The sequence below is a fragment of the Nerophis ophidion genome, linkage group LG09 (genome assembly GCF_033978795.1).
Source record: "Nerophis ophidion isolate RoL-2023_Sa linkage group LG09, RoL_Noph_v1.0, whole genome shotgun sequence".
NCBI lineage: Eukaryota > Metazoa > Chordata > Actinopteri > Syngnathiformes > Syngnathidae > Nerophis > Nerophis ophidion.
The window spans coordinates 33,416,128-33,439,052 of NC_084619.1; the positions used below are offsets into that span (position 1 = coordinate 33,416,128).

Consider the following 22,925-nt stretch of genomic DNA (forward strand, 5'->3'; position numbering starts at 1 on the left):
CTCAGCGAAACCTGGCTTAAACCAAACGACTTTTTTGCGCTAAATGAGGCATGTCCTCCTAACTTTACACATGCGCATATTGCCCGTCCGCTCAAAAGGGGTGGGGGGGTCGCACTAATATACAACGAAAACTTTAACCTTAGTCCTAACATAAATAATAAATATAAATCGTTTGAGGTGCTTACTATGAGGTCTGTCACACCGCTCCCTCTACACCTGGCTGTTATCTACGGCCCCCCAGGGCCCTGTTCGGACTTTATCAATGAATTCTCAGAGTTCGTTGCTGATCTAGTGACACACGCCGATAATATAATCATAATGGGGGACTTTAATATCCATATGAATACCCCATCGGACCAACCGTGCGTAGCGCTCCAGACTATAATTGATAGCTGTGGTCTCACACAAATAATAAATGAACCCACGCATCGCAACGGTAATACGATAGACCTAGTGCTTGTCAGGGGTATCACCGCTTCCAAAGTTACGATACTCCCGTATACTAAAGTATTGTCCGATCATTACCTTATAAAATTCGAGGTTCAGACGCATGTTCGTCAAACTAATAATAATAATAACTGCTATAGCAGCCGCAACATTAATACGGCCACAACGACAACTCTTGCTGACCTACTGCCCTCGGTAATGGCACCATTCCCAAAGTATGTGGGCTCTATTGATAACCTCACTAACAACTTTAACGACGCCCTGCGCGAAACCATTGATAACATAGCACCGCTAAAGTTAAAAAAGGCTCCAAAAAAGCGCACCCCGTGGTTTACAGAAGAAACTAGAGCTCAGAAATTATTATGTAGAAAGCTGGAACGCAAATGGCGCACGACTAAACTTGAGGTGCACCATCAAGCATTTAGTGATGGTTTAATAACTTATAAACGCATGCTTACCTTAGCTAAAGCTAATTATTACTCAAATCTCATCCACCGTGATAAAAACGATCCTAAATTTTTGTTTAGTACGGTAGCATCGCTAACCCAACAAGGGACTCCTTCCAGTAGCTCCACCCACTCAGCTGATGACTTTATGCAATTCTTTAGTAAGAAAATTGAAGTCATTAGAAAGGAGATTAAAGACAATGCGTCCCAGCTACAACGGGGTTCTATTAACACTGACACGATTGTATATACGGCGGATACTGCCCTCCAAAATAGTTTCTCTCGTTTTGAGGAAATAACATTAGAGGAATTGTTACAACGTGTAAATGGAATAAAACATACAACATGTTTACTTGACCCTCTTCCTGGGAAACTGATCAAGGAGCTCTTTGTATTATTAGGTCCATCAGTGCTAAATATTATAAACTTATCACTTTCCTAGGGCACTGTTCCCCTAGCATTCAAAAAAGCGGTTATTCATCCTCTTCTTAAAAGACCTAACCTCGATCCTGACCTCATGGTAAACTACCGACCGGCAATCTATGTGAAACCTTTCAATCCGGTTTCAGGGCAAATCACTCCACGGAGACAGCCCTCGCAAAAATGACTAATGATCTATTGCTAACGATGGATTCTGATGCGTCATCTTTGTTGCTGCTCCTCGATCTTAGCGCTGCTTTCGATACCGTCGATCATAATATTTTATTAGAACGTATCAAAACACGAATTGGTATGTCAGACTTAGCCCTGTCTTGGTTTAACTCTTATCTTACTGATAGGATGCAGTGTGTCTCCCATAACAATGTGACCTCGGACTACGTTAAGGTAACGTGTGGAGTTCCCCAGGGTTCGGTCCTTGGCCCTGCACTCTTCAGCATCTACATGCTGCCGCTAGGTGACATCATACGCAAATACGGTGTTAGCTTTCACTGTTATGCTGATGACACCCAACTCTACATGCCCCTAAAGCTGACCAACACGCCGGATTGTAGTCAGCTGGAGGCGTGTCTTAATGAAATTAAACAATGGATGTCCGCTAACTTTTTGCAACTCAACGCCAAAAAAACGGAAATGCTGATTATCGGTCCTGCTAGACACCGAACTCTATTTAATAATACAACTCTAACATTTGACAACCAAACAATTAAACAAGGCGACACGGTAAAGAATCTGGGTATTATCTTCGACCCAACTCTCTCCTTTGAGGCACACATTAAAAGCGTTACTAAAACGGCCTTCTTTCATCTCCGCAATATCGCTAAAATTCGCTCCATTCTGTCCACTAAAGACGCCGAGATCATTATCCATGCGTTTGTTACGTCTCGCCTCGATTACTGTAACGTATTATTTTCGGGTCTCCCCATGTCTAGCATTAAAAGATTACAGTTGGTACAAAATGCGGCTGCTAGACTTTTGACAAGAACAAGAAAGTTTGATCACATTACGCCTGTACTGGCTCACCTGCACTGGCTTCCTGTGCACTTAAGATGTGACTTTAAGGTTTTACTACTTACGTATAAAATACTACACGGTCTAGCTCCATCCTATCTTGCCGATTGTATTGTACCATATGTCCCGGCAAGAAATCTGCGTTCAAAGGACTCCGGCTTATTAGTGATCCCCAAAGCCCAAAAAAAGTCTGCGGGCTGTAGAGCTTTTTCATTTCGGGCTCCAGTACTCTGGAATGCCCTCCCGGTAACAGTTCGAGATGCTACCTCAGTAGAAGCATTTAAGTCTCACCTTAAAACTCATTTGTATGCTCTAGCCTTTAAATAGACTCCCTTTTTAGACCAGTTGATCTGCCGTTTCTTTTCTTTTTCTTCTATGTCCCACTCTCCTTTGTGGAGGGAGTCCGGTCCGATCCGGTGGCCATGTACTGCTCGCCTGTGTATCGGCTGGGGACATCTCTGCGCTGCTGATCAGCCTCCTCTTGGGATGGTTTCCTGCTGGCTCCGCTGTGAACGGGACTCTCGCTGCTGTGTTGGATCCGCTCTGGACTGGACTCTCGCGACTGTGTTGGATCCATTATGGATTGATCTTTCACAGTATCATGTTCTCATAGTCATCATTGTCACCGACGTCCCACTGGGTGTGAGTTTTCCTTGCCCTTATGTGGGCCTACCGAGGATGTCGTAGTGGTTTGTGCAGCCCTTTGAGACAATAGTGATTTAGGGCTATATAAGTAAACATTGATTGATTGATTGAATGTTAATGACTCAAGCTAGCAAGGAGGTGCCAATCATTCCCTGAGTTCATCCAAGTGCAGTTATCAACCATGGTTTTTCGATCATTTTTATTTAAAACAGTATTACTAGTCGTCAGGAATTGTACTGCGATCGTCATTTTTACGGTTTATTGTTACATACCCAGGCATATAAAGCATCTGGAGGACTTAGTGTGAAATAAAAGTCACACAAGGACAAAGAGCTGAAGCGGGTAGATGCTCATGCAGCTATCATGACAGCCAGTTAGAGTCTGGGCAATTATCCTTTACTCCATTCCCTGCCCATTAAATATGTGGTTACTACCCACTGGTGAGTCCTTTTAGAGCACGTGAAAAACAATTGAGTGCAACTCTCTGTGCCAGATATCAGGCCATTATTGAAATGGAGAACGCTCACATGTGTTAAAAAGGAATTCCAATTTTAATTCCAGCATTAGACATAAATAAAGACTTCTGACTACAATTCAGAAGGACTCTTAATAGCCCTTTCGCAAAGAGAGATAGCCCTGCTTCTGTCACATTATCATCTCTTGAAATTATGTAACACTTTTTTCTTTTTTTTTTTTTTGCTCTCCTTATCTTTGACGTAGGAGTGCAGAGGAGCTACATAGCATCAATAACTGGCCCTAATTAAACGCCCGGCAACCAGTCACAGCTATACAAGCGGAGAGTAGACTCAGAAATACACAACCACAAGCCTCGGCCAAGAAGAAAAATGAACGTTTATTAAGCAACTAAGTCATGAAGCCCAATGCCAAAGGTCATGGTGATCGTGATTTGTGGTGGCGATATGTACTGGCTAATAAGAGTTTGCAAGTCTGTTATGGAAATGAAAGTCACCTTTAGCCCCCTTCTGCCTTTAGTGTTTTTGAAGGTTGATGAAGTGATGGAGAGCAGCACTCGCAGTGAATTAAATAGGAAAGAAGGAGTATTCCGCGCAGCCACCCAAACATCATGACTGCCTTGGATCAATTGCTACACTCCCCGCAAAAGGGAAAGGTGGAGGGGGGGAGGTCTTTTAATGTGTTTGTCTTGACTGCAGTGTGCAAACTATTAACTGCAGTGCCCACATACAGTAACCCAATTAAAAGGCAGTGACGAAAACTCAAACAGAGGCCCAGAGGGGGGAAACAGGGAGAGAAGCCGTTTACACAGTATGCCCTATTTTCTACCAGTCTGTCTCTGGGGCTCACACAGATGACTGGGGAGCAGCTGGTGGGCTTGCAGATGGTAGCGTGGAGGCAACAATGGTGCATATTTTTTTTGTTTTTTTTTTGTTTGCTGCTTACAAACAAATAAGAAACTACACATGACGATTCTAGCGGGAACTCTCGTTCAACCCTTTATCGATTACGCGTGCACCTCCTGATACCCCAGCACCTCCAAAACCCTCAAATCTAGACGTCAAACATCCCAGAACAAGCTAGTCAGGTTACTTTTAGACCTCCACCCCAGATCACACCTCACTTCAACCCACTTCTCCAAAGTGGGCTGGTCAGGGTGAAGGACAGAGTCAAACAACTTGCACTGAGCCTAGTCTATAAAATCCTCTACACCTCCCTGATACCAAAGTACATGTAAAACTACTTCCTTAAAATAAATTACCGCCATAACCACAACACCAGGGGGAGCTACACAAACCACGTTAAACCCAGATTCCGATCTAACAAAGGTCTTAACTCATTCTCTTTCTATGCCAGATAAATGTGGAATGCACTCCCAACAGGTGTAAATGTAAGTGCATCTCTATCCTCCTTCAAAACCGCACTAAAACAACATCTCCAGGCAACTTCAACCCTTTACTAACAGCCTCCCCCTTTCACATCCCATCTCCCCGGATTGTAAATAACCAAATGTAAATAATCAAATGTATTTCTAATGTATATACTTGTTCCTATGCTATCTGAACTCACTATGTTCTTTGCTCGCTGTACATATCCTACTAAGTCAGACCTACACTGTTTCAATGTTCATTTCTCTGTTGATGCAACCAAACCCTGCTCATCCCATCCCCAGATTGCATCCATCCATCCATTTTCTACCGCTTATTCCCTTTTGGGGTCGCGGGGGGCGCTGGCGCCTATCTCAGCTACAATCGGGCGGAAGGCAGTGTACACCCTGGACAAGTCACCACCTCATAGCAGGGCCAACACAGATAGACAGACAACATTCACACTCACATTCACACACTATGGCCAATTTAGTGTTGCCAATCAACCTATCCCCAGGTGCATGTCTTTGGAGGTGGGAGGAAGCAGGAGTACCCGGAGGGAACCCACGCATTCACGGGGAGAACATGCAAACTCCACACAGAAAGATCCCGAGCCTGGATTTGAACCCAGGACTGCAAGACCTTCGTATTGTGAGGCAGATGCACTAACCCCTCTGCCACCGTGAAGCCCCCAGATTGCAAATAATGTAAATAATTCAATTAACCTGTGTGATGACTGTATTATGCTGATAGTATATATTTGTACCATTAATTGATTAACGTGGACCTCGACTAAAACAAGTTGAAAAACTTATTCGGTTGTTACCATTTACTGGTCAATTGTACGGAATATGTACTGAACTGTGCAATCTACTAATAAAAGTTTCAATCAATCAATCAAAAAAGGTTGTAGACATCCACGGAGTATTCCATTGTTTATCCTCCAACTTTTGATGAAATGTTCAACAACACAGACCAGTGCTCTCTTTCATTTCTTTTAAAATGTAATTTTACTGTTTTTTTTTTACATCATGGCCAGGGGACTACAGATGAAAACTAGCGTTCTGTTTAATTCTGGCTTTTTTAACCATGTGTAGTCATGTGTTTTTATGACATTTCATTGTCCCCTTTGAAATAAACTAATCTGTGTATTACTGATTGTTCTGCAGTATATTCTCTTAAAAGTTGCAGCACACTGAGAGGGTCTATGTGCCTTTTCCTGTACCAAAATGCAATTCTATTTTTGCATGCATTTTTTAAATCCAGTTGCATCCAGAGGAGTGTGTTGGTAACGTGAGTAAATGAGAAATCACTGCCACTTGCTTTGAAAATGAATATCCAGTTCACTGAAAGGCAATAATTCTTAGAGGAAAATCATACAGATCCAGATTGAAGAAAGAGATAAAAAGTTTTGACCCATATTGACATCTCAACTTCAGGATGTGATGCTCCATAAAAAAAACGGGGGAAAAAAACGGTGACTTGTGTTCCTCCCACAAAAAAACCCGCAGTGAATGTGACAGATAACTATATATCAATATAAGCATCCAGGTTTTTGCAGTAGTATAACTTTAACAAGAGTACCCTAAGAGCACATACCTCCACCAAGGCTCAAACATCTCTTAAATTAACATCTACACTGTGATTCTTCATAACTAAAATGAGGAACAATTTCATTTCAAGAGATGGGAGGCCCACTTAGTGTCCTGGCTAGTCCGTGAATATACTGATTTTAATGAAGTTCATTTACATCCCTGAGCAACCATGTGTGTCCACACAGCAACTGTAACTCTGCAAAACTATCTTATTGGCACAACATCATTAATGGTTGAATGGAGGCAAATGTGGCACACAAGACACATGGCACAACATAGTTTCATCGGGCCCAGGCTGGTTTGAAAAATGTGTGACATATATATACACTATATTGCCAAAAGAATTTGGCCACCTGCCTTGACTCACATATGAACATGAAGTGCCATCCCATTCCTAACCCATAAGGTCAATATGATGTCGGTCCACCTTTTGCAACTCTTCTGGGAAGGCTGTCCACAAGGTTGCGGAGTGTGTTTATAGGATTTTTCGATCATTCTTCCAAAAACGCATTGGTGAGGTCACACATTGATGTTGGTTGAAAAGGCCTGGCTCTTAGTCTCTGTTGTAATTCATCCCAAAGGTATTCTATCGGGTTCAGGTCAGGACTCTGTGCAGGCCAATAAAGTTCATTCACACCAGACTCTGTCATCCATGTCTTTATGCACCTTGCTTTGTACACTGGTCATGTTGGAAGAGTAAGGGGCCCGCTCCAAACTGTTCGCATAAGGTTGAAAGCATGGAATTGTCCAAAATGTCTTGGTATCCTGGAGCATTCAAAGTTCCTTTCACTGGAACTAAGGGGCCAACTCGACATACTTTACACCACTGCATCTGACGCTATGCATTGGACTTGGTGATGCATGGCTTAGATTCAGCTGCTCGGCCATGGAAACCTATTCCATGAAGCTCTCTGCCTACTGTACGTGGGCTAATTCCATCAATCAATGTTTACTTATATAGCCCTAAATCACTAGTGTCCCAAAGGGCTGCACAAACCACAACACAAACCACTACGACATCCTCGGTAGGCCCACATAAGGGCAAAGAAAACTCACACCCAGTGGGACGTCGGTGACAATGATGACTATGAGAACCTTGGAGAGGAGGAAAGCAATGGATGTCGAGCGGGTCTAACATGATACTGTGAAAGTTCAATCCATAATGGATCCAACACAGTCGCAAGAGTCCAGTCCAAAGCGGATCCAACAAAGCAGCGAGAGTCCCGTTCACAGCGGAGCCAGCAGGAAAACATCCCAAGCGGAGGCGGATCAGCAGCGCAGAGATGTCCCCTGCCGATACACGGGCGAGCAGTACATGGCCACCGGATCGGACCGGACCCCCACCACAAGGGAGAGTGGGACATAGGAGAAAAAGAAAAGAAACGGCAGATCAACTGGTCTAAAAATGGAGTCTATTTAAAGGCTAGAGTATACAAATGAGTTTAAAGGTGAGACTTAAATTAATTGGAAGGTCACATGAAGTTTGGAGCTCTGTAGCAACTGACTGTGCAGAAAGTCTGCAATCTCTTTGCACTATGCGCTTCAGCATCCGCTGACCCCTCTCTGTCAGTTTACGTGGCCTACTACTTCGTCGCTGAGTTGCTGTTGTTCCAAAAATTTTCCAATTTCTTATAACAAAGCCGACAGTTGACTCTGGATTATTTAGGAGAGAGGAAATTTCACGACTGGATTTGTTGCACAGGTGGCATCCTATGACAGTGCCACGTTGGAAATTACTGAGGTACTGAGAGCGGCCCATTCTTTCACAAATGTTTGTAGATGCCTAAGTGCTTGATTTTATACACCTGTGGCTGGGCCAAGTGATTAGGACACCTTATTCTCATCATTTGGATGGGTGGCCAAATACTTTAGGCAGATATTGTACGTCTAACTATAGAGGCCGTCGCTAAAAAAAATAAATAAATATATATATATATATATATATATATACATATAAATATATATATATATATATATATATATATACATATATATATATAGGTGTGGGAAAAAATCACAAGACTACTTCATCTCTACAGATCTGTTTCATGAGGGGTTCCCTCAATCATCAGGAGATTGAGGGAACCCCTCATGAAACAGATCTGTAGAGATGAAGTAGTCTTGTGATTTTTTCCCACACCTACATATTGCGCTCTACCACGGTATCGAGCACTATTCTCTGGATAATCCAATCAAGATATACATATAAATATATATATATATATATATATATACTGTAATAACTCGAAGTAAATAATGAAGATTAAAAACCAATTACAAACAAAACATCCCAAAAAAAAACAATAAAAGCTTTCCTTTTTTATATTTGCCTAGATTGTATACATCATTATTGTTGTAAATACAAATATTTGTACGTGTATATCTAGAAAGAGTGGTCCTAAAGAGGAAAGCATTTTTCGGAGGTCTTAAGAAGGTAACAAATACAAAAATGTGTGTGTGTGTGGGTGTGTGTGTGTGTGTGTGTGTGTGTGTGTGTGTGTGTGTGTGTGTGTGTGTGTGTGAGACCTGATAGGGAAGAACATCGATTTGACTATTTTCTTGTTTTTATCCTCATCATAATTAATTAATCGCATTACGGCCACCCGCATGAGACTCATCAATAGGTTTGGAACTGAAGAAGACTTTTCCATGAAAGGTGAAACAAACAAAACCTTGGCTGATTACCATGATCTGGACGACAGACAAGCCACACAGTCATGTCTTCATTAGGTTCCATAAAGCTTGTCAGTAAATATTTTTCCCATTTAAGAGGTAACTATAAAGGGGATGAAATCTTTGAAACCAGTTTTGTCACGCACACAAAATTAATACAACTATTTTTATCTTCAGAAGACTCACAGAGTACTGCAATAAATCTGAATAACAATCGGTTAGTCGAATGGTGTGCTTTGTTTCCCGGCTAAAAATGAAATCTACTCTGCATTAAAAACAAATTTGTTTTTGTATTTGATTAATTTTAAACATCTAAAAAAAGGATAGCTGAAAGACTTGTTTTTGAACTTAGTTGGCGATGAATCGATCTGCCTCACAAATGTGATTAATGGCAAGCATAGGAGCCGAACCCTTGACCTTTCACACTAAAACACATTTACAAGGAAACAATTTGAGAAAAATGAGATGGCACAACTCACAACTAAGCCTGATTGCTGAATGGCTAAGTCAGAGCATAGTAAGGACGCTGCATGGCTGCCTACTCATATTTGAAACAATTGCAAGCGACAGCACAGCACAACGGTGCCAACGCTTAACACCAACACAAACACATTGTGAGTTACAGATTACTCGTGTTGTACAAACAGTCTTTTATTTTCAGTCAGCAGAATATATAATTTAATTTTCCTGTATACAAAGAGTCGTTTATGACTACAATACTACAAGAATCAATCATTTTAATGTTGGGGGTTTACTACAATCATTTGTATTCATTTTTGGCTTTAATTCTTGCCAAGCACGGGTGTTAGAGGCATAAGTTGTGTTGTTCCGATTGATGTTTCTTTCTTATATTTTTTTGTTAATAACGTGCTTCATTTGTCACTAGGGCTGCACAATTAATCGAATCAACATCAATGTTTTAAGAACTTGATAACTAGGACTGCAACTAGAGCTGCAACTAACAATTAAATTGATAGTCTATTAGTCAACCATTATCTAAACGAGTGGTCGACTAATCAGATAATAAAGCATACACATTCAATAGATCTAATTTTTCCATCGACTTCTAAATGCAGCTTGAATTGATTAACGTGGACCCCGACTTAAACAAGTTGAAAAACTTATTCGGGTGTTAACATTTAGTCAACAATTGTACGGAATATGTACTGAACTGTGCAATCTACTAATAAAAGTATTAATCAATCAATCAATCAAAGCTCAAGTTATTTTGGGCATGTGCTTACTAACAACCAATATGACTGATTTATTCATAAATATGTATATATACTGTAACCACGCTGCTTATTCAGCGGTTACAAAAACTAAAATGACTAATACAGTGTCGTCCATTTAAAAGAATGGAAAGGCTAAGTGCTAAAAAAAACAACAATTAACCTTGTTTATGTATTTAAAAAACTGTTAAAATAGCAGCAATGAAAACAGACAACAAAACACAAAATACATAACATAACTTCCTCAAAAAGAAAAGCATGTTGTGATGTTTAAAAAGCTGCACATTGGTATATTGAATATTGATTAACTCTTGGCAGTTTTAGCAATCTAATAGACTTAATGTGTAGAATTATATGTTTGATTGATTCTTTAAATGTTGGCTATTTAATAGATTGTATGTCCACATTGGTGCCTGTCTGTCTCTCTCCCTCTCTCTCTCGGCATTGCAAATTTAAACTGCTTTAAAACGTACTTTGATTGATGTAAACAAAGTTTAGCTGACTTGAGTTCGGCTAAACTGCGATGAGGTGGCGACTTGTCCAGGGTGTACCCCGCCTTCCGCCCGATTGTAGCTGAGATAGGCGCCAGCGCCCCCCGTGACCCCGAAAGGGAATAAGCGGTAGAAAATGGATGGATGGATGGAGTTCGGCTAAAATGATAGTTAGTTATTTTTCAGACAACTTTGTCTCACTCTTGTTGGCCAGCTAACAAGGTAGAAGCTAACACTCTTACCGAGGATGAGAACGCGTCCTCCCGCCAAATGTCAGACATCATGTCTCTGCTTCAACAGTCTGCATAGCGCAGATGTACTGCCATAAAAACAAGGTCTGCTTTGCAAATTGAGCAAAGTTTTCATGTTTTTAATAAGAATAAGAGGACATATCCTCACACTTTGTTTATGCAAGTGACCTTACGGCCGGAAAAACACAAATGTTCACTATTGTCGACGACAAATTTTATTGTTGACATTTGTCGACAATGTTGACTGATCTTTGCAGCCTTAGTGATAACGTAACCGCAGAAGATGGATGATTTTTTTTTTCTCGCCGTCGCCAGCATTTGAGTGACAGACATGTTTACCGATTACAATTATTGAGCCTTGCGTTTGTTTGTCTCTCGCTTCAAAAGGATGAATATTCTTGCTTTGGAGTAAACAAGATCAAAACTAGTGAGCATGCAGACTGGTTCTCTGTTTTTTGCAAAATAACCTCACACAGAGAGGATATACTGTACTGATGTATTTTTACACGAATTACTCAGAGTAGGGAGTGGGAGACGATAGCATACTGTTGCCTCTCTTTTCGGATTAGAAAAACATTGTCGCCAAAAGTCTGCCTCGGTTTTCTCCAGATTGATACGAAACAATGCACCTACAAACTAGACAGTTTGCCCGTGTATCATTTAGTGAAATCGAGCACCAAAAGAAAGATTGCCATGCATTGCTGACTCAGTCATACCAGTTATCCTACGTGTTTGTATGTCGCACACATGGACACAGATATATCCAGGCATGCTGGGTTGTGAACAGTTATCTTCTTTACTGCAACACACAGCACATCAGCGACTATTACGGCATCACGCAATAATGCCGCATATTGTGTAGTCCAAACTATGCACACAAAATCTGTAATTATACATTATACAGGGTATACCACAATAATGACCAAGGGGTAAACTGCTACTTCGTTCATAACAACTTCCGCAACAAACACCATTTTCATATTCCTACATGTTCATTATTTATGCTAAAACCACAATTCAGTTGCATTAACACTGCAAAGGGCTCATATAGACTTGGTAGCCACAAGTGTTACAAGTTAAAAGTATTATTTTGACATGCTTTCTTAGGGGCAAGCACATTAGCAAATATTACAGCATCATGTGGCGACAAAGGCTAAATACATAGTGCACTGAATATTGGGAAACCCCATAGCTGTCAGGTGCCTTTCTGAAATTTAACAATATTTTTCTAATTTTTTCACATATACATACTGTTTTTAAAAATAGTTGCACTCTGTACCAATATAGACAGCAATCCCTGGCCCCCATCCCTGCACGAGAAATACTTAGCATGCACATGTGATGCCTTCACAATGTGATTACACAGGGGTTATAGAAGGTTTTGTTGTTTTCAAAGGAAACCCCAGATCAGCCAGAGCTTACGAGGGCAGCTGAGCCAGGACAAGAATCTCATCCTGACCGTGACAGAGACATAAGAAACTCTGAAATATTTTTTTTTTCTCATGTATTCGTAATATAATTGCAAAACATGCACCTCATCGAATCGTCCATGACTTTGCTACTGCACATGCGTAATACACGGAAACCTGTTTTCTATGTGTGTATATTTTGGATATAGACCATTATAATACTGTAGCTATTGTGCTGTGCAGAGGATATGTTTTGAAAATGTAATAATACCTATATTGTTATTGTGGATTACAGGAAATACATTTAATGTGTAATAAAGAGAGGAAACTTGGGAAGCTTCAAAGGTTGTTCGTGTCTTCACTCTCCTTCAACGTTGCTGTGTTTTCCAGTGGTTAGACAATGAACACAACATTTTTGTCTACTGCACTCCCACGCCTGTGAAACCTGCAACACACACAAATGTGCTAAACTTGACTTTCATTTGGTCTGGTTTGCAGTTTTTTTTTATTTTCTATTTCCACTACAGGATGAAAATGTATTATTTTTGTTCTATTTATTCTAATCTACTTATAATGTATATTTAATAACCTATGACCTCCTATTATATTTCAATTATTATGTGCATGCTATCTTTCTTGTGGTACTCATTGGACTAAATATTGTACCTTGGGTGCTAAATCGCCATTTCATGTGTCTAATGTTTCTTGGTATGACAATAAAGTTCCTTGGATCAATGAACAAAATTAAATATAGACACAGGTAGAGAACATTCGTAACTCTAGAACCTCATATTGTCTTAGAACACTATTACAGTGGGTCTTATGAAATATTTTGTTACTGTATGAGTGAAATAAGTATTTCATCCCCAGAAAAACCTCTGACCTTCATTGAGAGGTTATGTGGACAAGAGGCACACAAATGAATTATTTCCTTTTAGCATAGGCTTAGTGATAAATAGACCACAGGCGGCTAGATAGCTAGAAAATGGAACAAATACAAGATAACAGGATATTGCTCTCTCTATGGTGCTCAATGGAAGAGGTATTGGCAAGCATGTTAGTCAGATATGTTCTGTTGGTTACCGGGGTTGTGCAAATTTCAGGGTTATTTTCTGTCATTCCTCTTTACAGATAATCTCCAAATTATAAAGGTTTCCAATTTCATATTGGAAAGTTTCAAGTCCCTCCACATATGTTCTATGGCAGGGGTAGGGAACCTATGGCTTTAGAGCCAGATGTGGCTCTTTTAATGACGGCACCTGGCTCTCAGATACATCTTAGCTGACATTGCTTAATACTATATCCATCCATCCATTTTCTACCACTTATTCCCCTTGGGGTCGCGGGGGGCGCTGGTGCATATCTCAGCTACAATCGGGCGGAAGGTGGTGTACACCCTGGACAAGTTGCCACCTCATCGCAGGGCCAACACAGATAGACAGACAACATTCACACTCACATTCACACACTAGGGCCAATTTAGTGTTGCCAATCAAACTATCCCCAGGCGCATGTCTTTGGAAGTGGGAGGAAGCCGGAGTACCCGGAGGGAACCCACGCAGTCACGAGGAGAACATGCAAACTCCACACAGAAAGATCTTGATAAGTAATGAATAATTCCATTGGTAATCACAGTGTTAAAAATAGTGAAGTGAATTGTATTTATATAGCGTTTTCCTCGAGTGACTCAAAGCTCTTTACATAGTGAAACCCAATATCTAAGTTACATTTAAACCAGTGTGGGTGGCACTGGGAGCAAGTGGGTAAAGTGTCATGCCTAAGGACACAACGGCAGTGACTAGGATGGCTAAAGAGGGAATCGAACCTGGAACCCTCAAGTTGCTGGCACGGCCACTCTACCAACTGAGGTATGCCGTCCCCCACATTCTAAAACAATTAATAGAAAAAGACCTGAGAATTATACTTTAATGCGGATATACATTCGCATTGCACAAATTTAGTGAATAGAAACAGCGGGAAAAAATAAACAAGGAACTAAAGCTATTTATAAAAAAATCACCAAACAATGGTTGGGTTAACATGTCACTATGACTGGAAATAATTATTATGACCGTTAAAGCATTGTTCTCCGTCATACACGTTTTAAAAAGGAACAAGTATTGTTAGAAAATTAAAAACGCCACCTTGCAACAGAACATCTTGGATGACAGGTGCAAGATGTCCCCTGTTAAAATAACGTTTAAAATATTAAACATTATTAAGCATTTTAATCCATCCATCCGTTTTGTACCGCTCCTGTTCAAGAAGTCGCATCAATAGTAAGAAGTATTTTATTTATTAATAGTTAGCGTCAGAAATAAAAATGTTATGAAAAAAAATAAGACATATTATACTCTAAAAACGTTGGTCTTACTTAAAAAGTGCATGCATTTAGTTGTATTCAGTTTTAAAACATAATATATGGCTCTCACGGCAATACAGTTTAAAATATTTGGCTATCATGGCTCTCTCAGTCAAAAAGGTTCTCGACCCCTAATCTATGGGATTCAGGAAACTGGCAAGACCACTTGTAGGGCTAACTAGAACAGCACTAACTTCTCTGTGGGTCAGAATTCTTGCTGTGTAGTAGAATATCAGAAAATTATTACATGCAATTAAATACAAATACTTTTAAAGGTTAGTTTTATTTTCTTTTGTAAATATCCCCATTGTGTCTTTCTGTTGAAATACATGTATAAATACATTCTGGACTACATGTTTTCGTAAGGGGGCATCAAATAATAAAGTAATAAAAAACCTGACTGTAAATATATAATTTTATATTAACAATTGGCATGATAGCTGAGATAGGCACCAGCGCCCCCCGCGATCCCAAAGGGATTAAGCGGTAGGAAATGGATGGATGAATGGTCACTAATGTATGTATTATCTAATCTGGCTGTATATGTCCAAGGTCTGCGAGTGAAAACTGTACTTAATCTGCTATAGACCAGAAAGTAAACTGCGCCTTTGCCTCCAAATGTAAGAAATACCAACAAAGGAAAATATCAAACAAAAAGAGAGCTATAGTTGCATATCTGCCTGCTGTTTGCTCAGTACTGTGCTTCAAAACAGGTTCATCAAACTTGACTATAAAAACAAATTGCCTGTTCAATGCAACTGAAGTGGTATACTAGAAAAAGAAGGCTTGAAGGTATCACCAAAATCAAACATCATATTTAGCATGTCGAGCAGAGTAGAACATTTTGAAAAATATTACCACAGCTGTCAAGTTGAAACTGTAACGGTGAAAAAGACAAAGTGGCGTGTGAGCTGTAATAAAACAGCTGGCTTAAAGGGGTCATAGTAGGATTTTTTTTTCCACATTCAAGACACTTCCTTGTGGTCAACCTAACATGTCTTGGTGGTTCATATTTTATAATTAAGTTTTATAGACCTTCTTCAAGCCGCTTTTTGCCACTCTCCAGTACGTGCTGTTTTGAGGGCAGTCTTTTTTACGTGCCTCCACTTTGACTGTTTCTTCCCCCCACCAACCATGTTGTAGTTTTTAGCGCTCCTACAGTATAAGGAGTCTATTGACGGATATAAGTTATATCGATACACTACTTTGTATTACAAATGGCAACAGTTTGCCCCACAACAAGATAGAGAAAAAGGAGGAACTTATTGACGACAGTGTCCTACAATGGCAGACTTGCACAAAGGACTTTGGGTAAAACTTCGCCATACATGGAGATATTCCCTGACGTCACTACTTGGGCGAATTCCAAACATTTCTCTATCGATCAAGACAATTGTATACCTCCAACTTTGCAACAAGAGTTTCAAGAAAGCCATGTTTTTGTTCCAGCATGTCTATAAAATCATATTTAAATCAAGTTGATGTGGTTCTTGATGAGACATTAAAGCCTTTTCTTGCCTGCATATCCATCCATCCATTGTCTACTGCTTGTCCCTTTTGGGGTTGCGGGGGGTGCTGGAGCCTATCTCAGCTGTGTTAGGGCAGAAGGCGGGGTGCACCCTGGACAAGTCGCCACCTAATCACAGAGCCAACACAGATAGACAGACAACATTCACGCTCACATTCAGACACTAGCGACCATTTCGTGTTGCCAATCAACCTATCCCCAGGTGCATGTATTTGGAGGTGGGAGGAAGCCGGAGTACCCGGAGGGAACCCAAGCAGTCACGGGGAGAACATGCAAAACAAACTCCACACAAAAAGATCCCGAGGCCGGAATGGAACTCAGGACCTTTGTATATTTGAGGCACATCCACTAACCTCTGTTCCATCGTGCTGCCCCATGAAAGCATACTTATATTAATTTGATGTGGTTCTTGATCAGACAATAAAACATGTTCTTGCCTGCATATCCATGTATCTTGATAAACATACCTTTATAAAAAACAACAACACAAAAACATAATTATATCTAGTCTTCCCAGTGACCTTTGAAACATACGGCAAACATACCACATGCAGAGAGAAGCGGTGTCTGTTGCTCGGGGGTTGTTTGGGGGGACACATAGGCTTGTCACGGTGATGGAGACAAATGATTAGGCTGACTTGCTGTGAACGATGAGTCAGCCATCCCCACGGACATACACAAGGCTGTGGGTCAGCGGCGGGAGTACGGAGGGGGAAATAAACACCGGAACTATCCGAGGTGCTGAAATCTGGAACAATCAAAGCAGCCTTTGCATTCATTGTAATTTAGGAGGGCAGGTGTTGAGGATGTGGCATATGGTGTGAAAATGTAACGCGTTAGTCAGTCAACTGCGCTCTAATCACACACCAACGTGGAAACACACACACACAGTCCTAAATCCGTTATTTAGGGTCCAAAGTGGAGGAAGAATCAGCTGAGTGTAATCCCCTCTGATACTAAATCCAACAGAATGTCAAGGAAGTACTTTTATGTCCCTCGTAAAATCTCAGTCAGTCCCTGGTGACAAGTGTATCGGGTCGTTAAGTTTTTGGCAGACTCCCCCAACCTCTCCTTACACGCAAACAACATGTTCTGTACATGTGAAATAGACACTGTGCATTATAGGGTATGCATCTGACTGCAGTTTTCCCTTTTTGCAATCATTCTATTGCATTATAGCTGTGCTTTGTGGTAAAGAAAACCTGTCTGTTTGCCAAACTGTATGGTTCCATGACACAGAGTCGTACGCTGCAGTAGAAAACACTAAATTAGGGTAATTTTGATGCGGCACTTCAAGGCACTAAAGTGATCAGCTGCATGGTGATGTAACTCTTGTATAGCAATTCCATTCTTCTTATTGCTTTACTGTCAAAGTGACTGGTACTAACTTTACTATAGATAACCTTATTTGACACTTATGGCACCTATTTTATAGTTCTGGATCTAAAAATGTTTTCTCCTGGTGAACTTAGACACAATGGTAATTTTAGGCTGTTTTTCTTACAATTTTTAGCACATTTTGGAACGCCCACTTTTAGCTCCAAAATGTGGGCAGGCCTTCATCAGTCAGCTGACTTCACCTACAGAAGACTGGAGGCAACTTCATATTGCTTAGTATTATTTTTTTGGTAGCATCTTCATCCCGATATTTTTTTGCACAAACTTTGGAAGAATGATCAAATTTTTGTATGTCTGCCAGATACATTGTTGCAGGTGGTATCAATACAACTAAAAAAGGGTTCAGCCTGCATACATTTACAAATGATGGGAATATGTGAAACGTATGGACCTCTCAAGTCCAATTAAGTTGTGCAAAATGGAAAAAACGACGTGAGAGGAGTGCAATTTGCAGCGATCATTTCAATGATTCCGACTTCAAATACAGAGGGTTCTGGTCAGAGTTTAAAATGGGAAAAAAAAAAAAAGACTCAAGCCAAATCAGGAGCACCCTCGAGGGAGAGAAAGACTGAGTCAGAACCTGCAGGAAAACTGAGAAAGAAAAGCGGAACAAGCTCTAAAACGAGAGAAACAAGAAGGTAAGACTCTAGTATTTCCATGTATCCTCTTCTATTGACGTTGTCCTCAAGATTCTTAAGGAAACACAGGCTATAATGTCCAAGTAAGAGGAGATGGCCGAGCAGGGAAGTCTGGAATTTTTTTTTTTTTTTCAGCTTTGAGGTAAAAAAAAAAAAATGTAAAATGGGTTGTGCTTTAATAGCGCTATTCTACCTTCAAGGTACTCAAAGCGCTTTGACACATTCACCCATTCACACAGACATTCACACACTGATGGCGGGAGCTGCCATGTAAGGCCCTAACCACGACCCATCAGGAGCAATGGTGACGTGTCTTGCTCAAAGACACAACGGACATATCGAGGTTGGTAGAAGGTAATGATCGGACCAGGAACACAGCCCCTCTCCCAACTGCGCCGCGCCATACCCCAGTAACAATTAACTAGGGCGCCAATTACGTGACCAAAATAATAATTTTACATGCGTTTACCTACATGCAGGGAACTAGGCTCCAGTTCTGTATATGACGTCACGCCAAGAGGGGGCAGAGGGTAAGGAGGCGTTCCAAGTACAATTACTTGTCAACTCCAAAAAAAAAAGGATTTATTGGAAATGACTGCATGCCAGATTTTTTTTCAGGAGCAACACATTATACAGAGAACTTAACAGTGAAATTTGGATCTTTTAACGTGCACTGCAGCAGCCATAGGCGCCGGTCCCGTGGGTGCTTCGGGGCCCGAGCACCCACGGACAATGCAGAGTAACCACGTGGGATTGAAAGCAACTTTTAATATTTAGAATATTTATTTTTAAATAAATCTTTTTGTAGTTAATGTTTTGGCGAGTTTGGTGTGTTTTACAAAATAATAAAGCCACAAATAATATGGGATATTAACTTCGCTTAATGTCTATTTTTCTTTTTTTTTAATTCACACACACACACCAATCATCCACTGACAGAAATGTAGCTCAGCGCCTACAGCATTAATTTAATGCTCTATTGTATCGTACTCCAGTGGAATGTCCTGGGCATGATGTTTAAGTGCATCCGGCAGTGGAGGCTCATATATGGGGTTTTGGGGCAATAGGAGGTTAACCTATTTACTACCGTCACCCCAGGTGGTCCTTAGCAAAGGCCTAGTACCTGACTGCCCCCTAGCCAGGGATACAGTGAAGACCTCAACGGTAGAGCAGGTGGAAGACGGTATATGTAAGAACCACCACAACGGCTGCGATGGTAGAAGAGGGTACGCCATCATCCATGTGGGCCCAGTTATGGGGAACTAACCCAAGACCTGAACGGCGGAACAGGCGGAGAATTATTGCTAACCCTATGGAGCGTCACAATGGCTGGGATGGCGGATGAAGGCTGCAGCAGAAAAGGGTCCCCATTTGTCTTGGACTCCATGCCACTGGACCCTGACCCGGATCTGTCAAGGATCGTGTGGTGATTGTCTGTGTACCAGTCTTCCCACGTTAAACAAAGTCACGCACAGGCATCCTCCATAAATGGATACTCCCCTACCAGGGGGATCGTCATACTTGTTTTGAGATGACTCCAGTGGTGTGCAGTCACAGGGCCAGCAAGGCCTTCTCTGCTGGCCTAACATAACCAGAAATCATGATCATAATTAAAGATATAATTATTTTTTTATTTACTTTCCCTAAATAACTAAAAGTATTCATATTCTTTTCATGTCATAGTTTGCTCCTTCCAGTGCTGTTGTTTTTAGTTTTAGTTTGTATCCAACCAAAATTCAGCTCGCTTTTGTTGCCATGCTGTACCAAATCTGCTGCAGGTATTCAGAATCAACAATGCGGGCGTCCGTGCACTGTAAGTGAACGGGCACATACAGTTGATAGACAGTTGCGATAGCCAATCAGATCCCGAGTTGTTGTCAGTAAGGCTTTCTAGATGGCCTCACATTGAACATGACATTTCACGCATCCTGTGACTGGATAGTCATCGGGACCGTTAGCGGATTAATTTGAGAAGACATAGAGTTGATAGACAGTTGTGATAGCCAATCAGATCACAAGTTGTTGACAGTAGCTGTTCTGTTACCACTAAAAGTTGTAAACTCTTCTTGTTAAAATGTGTCACGCTTGCGTGTTATTACATGTGTATTTGTCACCATCATGTGTCAGGGCAGTTAATATGTATTTGAGAAGTGTGTACTTTGAATCAAACATTATTGACTGGAAGTTGCATAAGCCAAGCAGAGAAATTTACGGTACATGTTTTAATTGCTGATGCGTTTTAATTGATTTTTAAATGCGCCAGAAAATAACCCGTTTTGTTTACTGTTGATGTGATGCAATGCCCAGTAGGGCGTACTGTAAATGTGTTCCTGTATAGTATTTCTCCAACAATGATCATGCGGTGACATCAATTATGGTATTTTGAGAGGTAATAATTGAAAGGCCTACTGAAACCCACTACTAGCCACCAAGCAGTCTGATAGTTTATATATCAATGATGAAATGTTAACATTGCAACACATGCCAATACGGCCTTTTTAGTTTATTAAATTGCAATTTTAAATTTCCCGGGAGTTTCGTCTTGAAAACGTTGTGTAATGATGACGTGTACGCAAGACGTCACGGGTTTTTAGGAAGTATGAGCGCTACGCACACACACAGCTAAATGTCGTCTGCTTTAACGGCATAATTATACAGTTTTTTGGACATCTGTGTTGCTGAATCTTTTGCAATTTGTTCAATTAATATTGGAGAAGTCACAGTAGAAAGATGGAGTTGGGAGGCTTCAGCCTTTAGCCACACAAACACACGGTGATTCCTTGTTTAAAATTTCTGGAGGTGAAAATTTCCTATCGATCAGAGCGCGGTCAAGCCAACATGAAACACGACCACATGTCAACCAGCAGGTTTCGGTGAGAAAATTGTGGTTAAAAAGTCAGGAGGAAAGCTGAGTTTATTGCCGTCCATAGCTGCCGTAGACTCCCCTGTGACATTGCGCGTCAAGACACCCGTGGACGTACACCTCCGACTATCAGGTACTATTTAACTCACTAAAACACTAGCAACACAATAGAAGGATAAGGGATTTCCCAGACTTATCCTACTAAATATGTCTAAAAACATCGGAATCCGTCCCAATGCAATCGCGTTTTTTTTTTTTTTTAGTCCGTCGCTATCAATATCTTTAAACACGAATCTTTCCTCATTGCTCAAATTAATGGGGAAATTGTCGTTTTCTCGGTCCGAATAGCACTTTTTGTTGGAGGCTTTGTCACGCCAAATTTCTTCCCCCCTACAAAAACCTTCCCCCCGGAAGACATTTGGCGTGACAGACCCTCTAATGCCTGAAAGACCCCAATGAGGGTGGAAGGACCTTAAAGCAGCCCACACAGCTGCCTGTTTTAAAAACATTATAATTGGCTGATTTTTATTGGTGAAAATTAACGGTAAGGAAAAAATATTAGCATTCCAGCATGCTAACCTTTCAAGCTATTTTTGCTTTGCTAATTTTGCAGCTGTAACCCTTAAGAGTCATATAACTTGCTTAAAGCAGCCCACACAGCCGCCTGTTTTAAAAGCATTATAATTGGCTGATTGTCATTGGTGAAAAATAACGGTAAGGAAAAAATATTAGCATTCCAGCATACTAACCTTTAAAGCTATTTTTGCTTCGCTAATTTTTTATCTGTAACCCTTAAGAGTCATATAACTTGGTATTATCACGCCCTCATTGGGTTCATTCAGGCATTAAAGGGGCTGTCACGCCAAATGTCTTCCGGGGGGAAGGTTTTTGTAGGTGGTTAGACATTTGGCGTGACAGCTCCCATCATAAACAATGTGAATATGTGAGGAGCCCCCACACTTGTGACGTTATCGTCTGCGACTTCCGGTAGAGGCAGGGCTTTTGTCTTAGCACCGAAAGTTGCAAACTTTATCGCGGATGTTCTCTACTAAATCCTTTCAGCAAAAATATGGCAATATTGTGAAATGATCAAGTATGACACATAGAATGGACCTGCTAACCCCGTTTAAATAAGAAAATCTCATTTCAGTAGGCCTTGAAGTCGGAGATCACTGAAGAGCCTAGGTAGGAAACGCACGGGCCGCCAATGTTGTACTCACATGTGTCTCTTTTTGAAATATCATGCTTCAAATATTACACTTGACAGACCAACTCCATCTAAACGTGCAATTTAAGCAACAGGTGCAGAGGCAACCCCCATTGCCTCAAAAACGGCCATTCATCACCAGCATCTCGGATGAGGGTGATGTCACAGGTCTGTAAACAGCTGGGGTCTTTTTTCGCGGGCACTGCGGAGACCAGGCGGGTGTGGTGACTGCATTCTCCGACGCGCTCTGACGTGCGCAATGTTCCGCCATGTCTGACTACTATACACGCCTGGACGTGCCTTCCAAGTTCACATCACCCGGATATGTTTTTGTGTGTGTGTGTGTGTGTGTGTGTGTGTGTGTGTGTGTGTGTGTGTGTGTGTGTGCAAATGTCGCATTTTGGGGGTTTTTTTTCAAACACACCCCACCCCCACCATCCCCACTCCAGC

The 22,925-nt window shown here is 41.0% G+C and overlaps 1 protein-coding gene across 2 annotated transcripts in view; it reads right to left on the reverse strand.

Annotated features, from left to right (window-relative positions):
- Positions 1-22,925, reverse strand: part of LOC133559270 (adhesion G protein-coupled receptor A1) — a 557,171-nt gene that overhangs the window by 145,343 nt on the left and 388,903 nt on the right. The gene's annotated exons all lie outside the window — the stretch shown is intronic.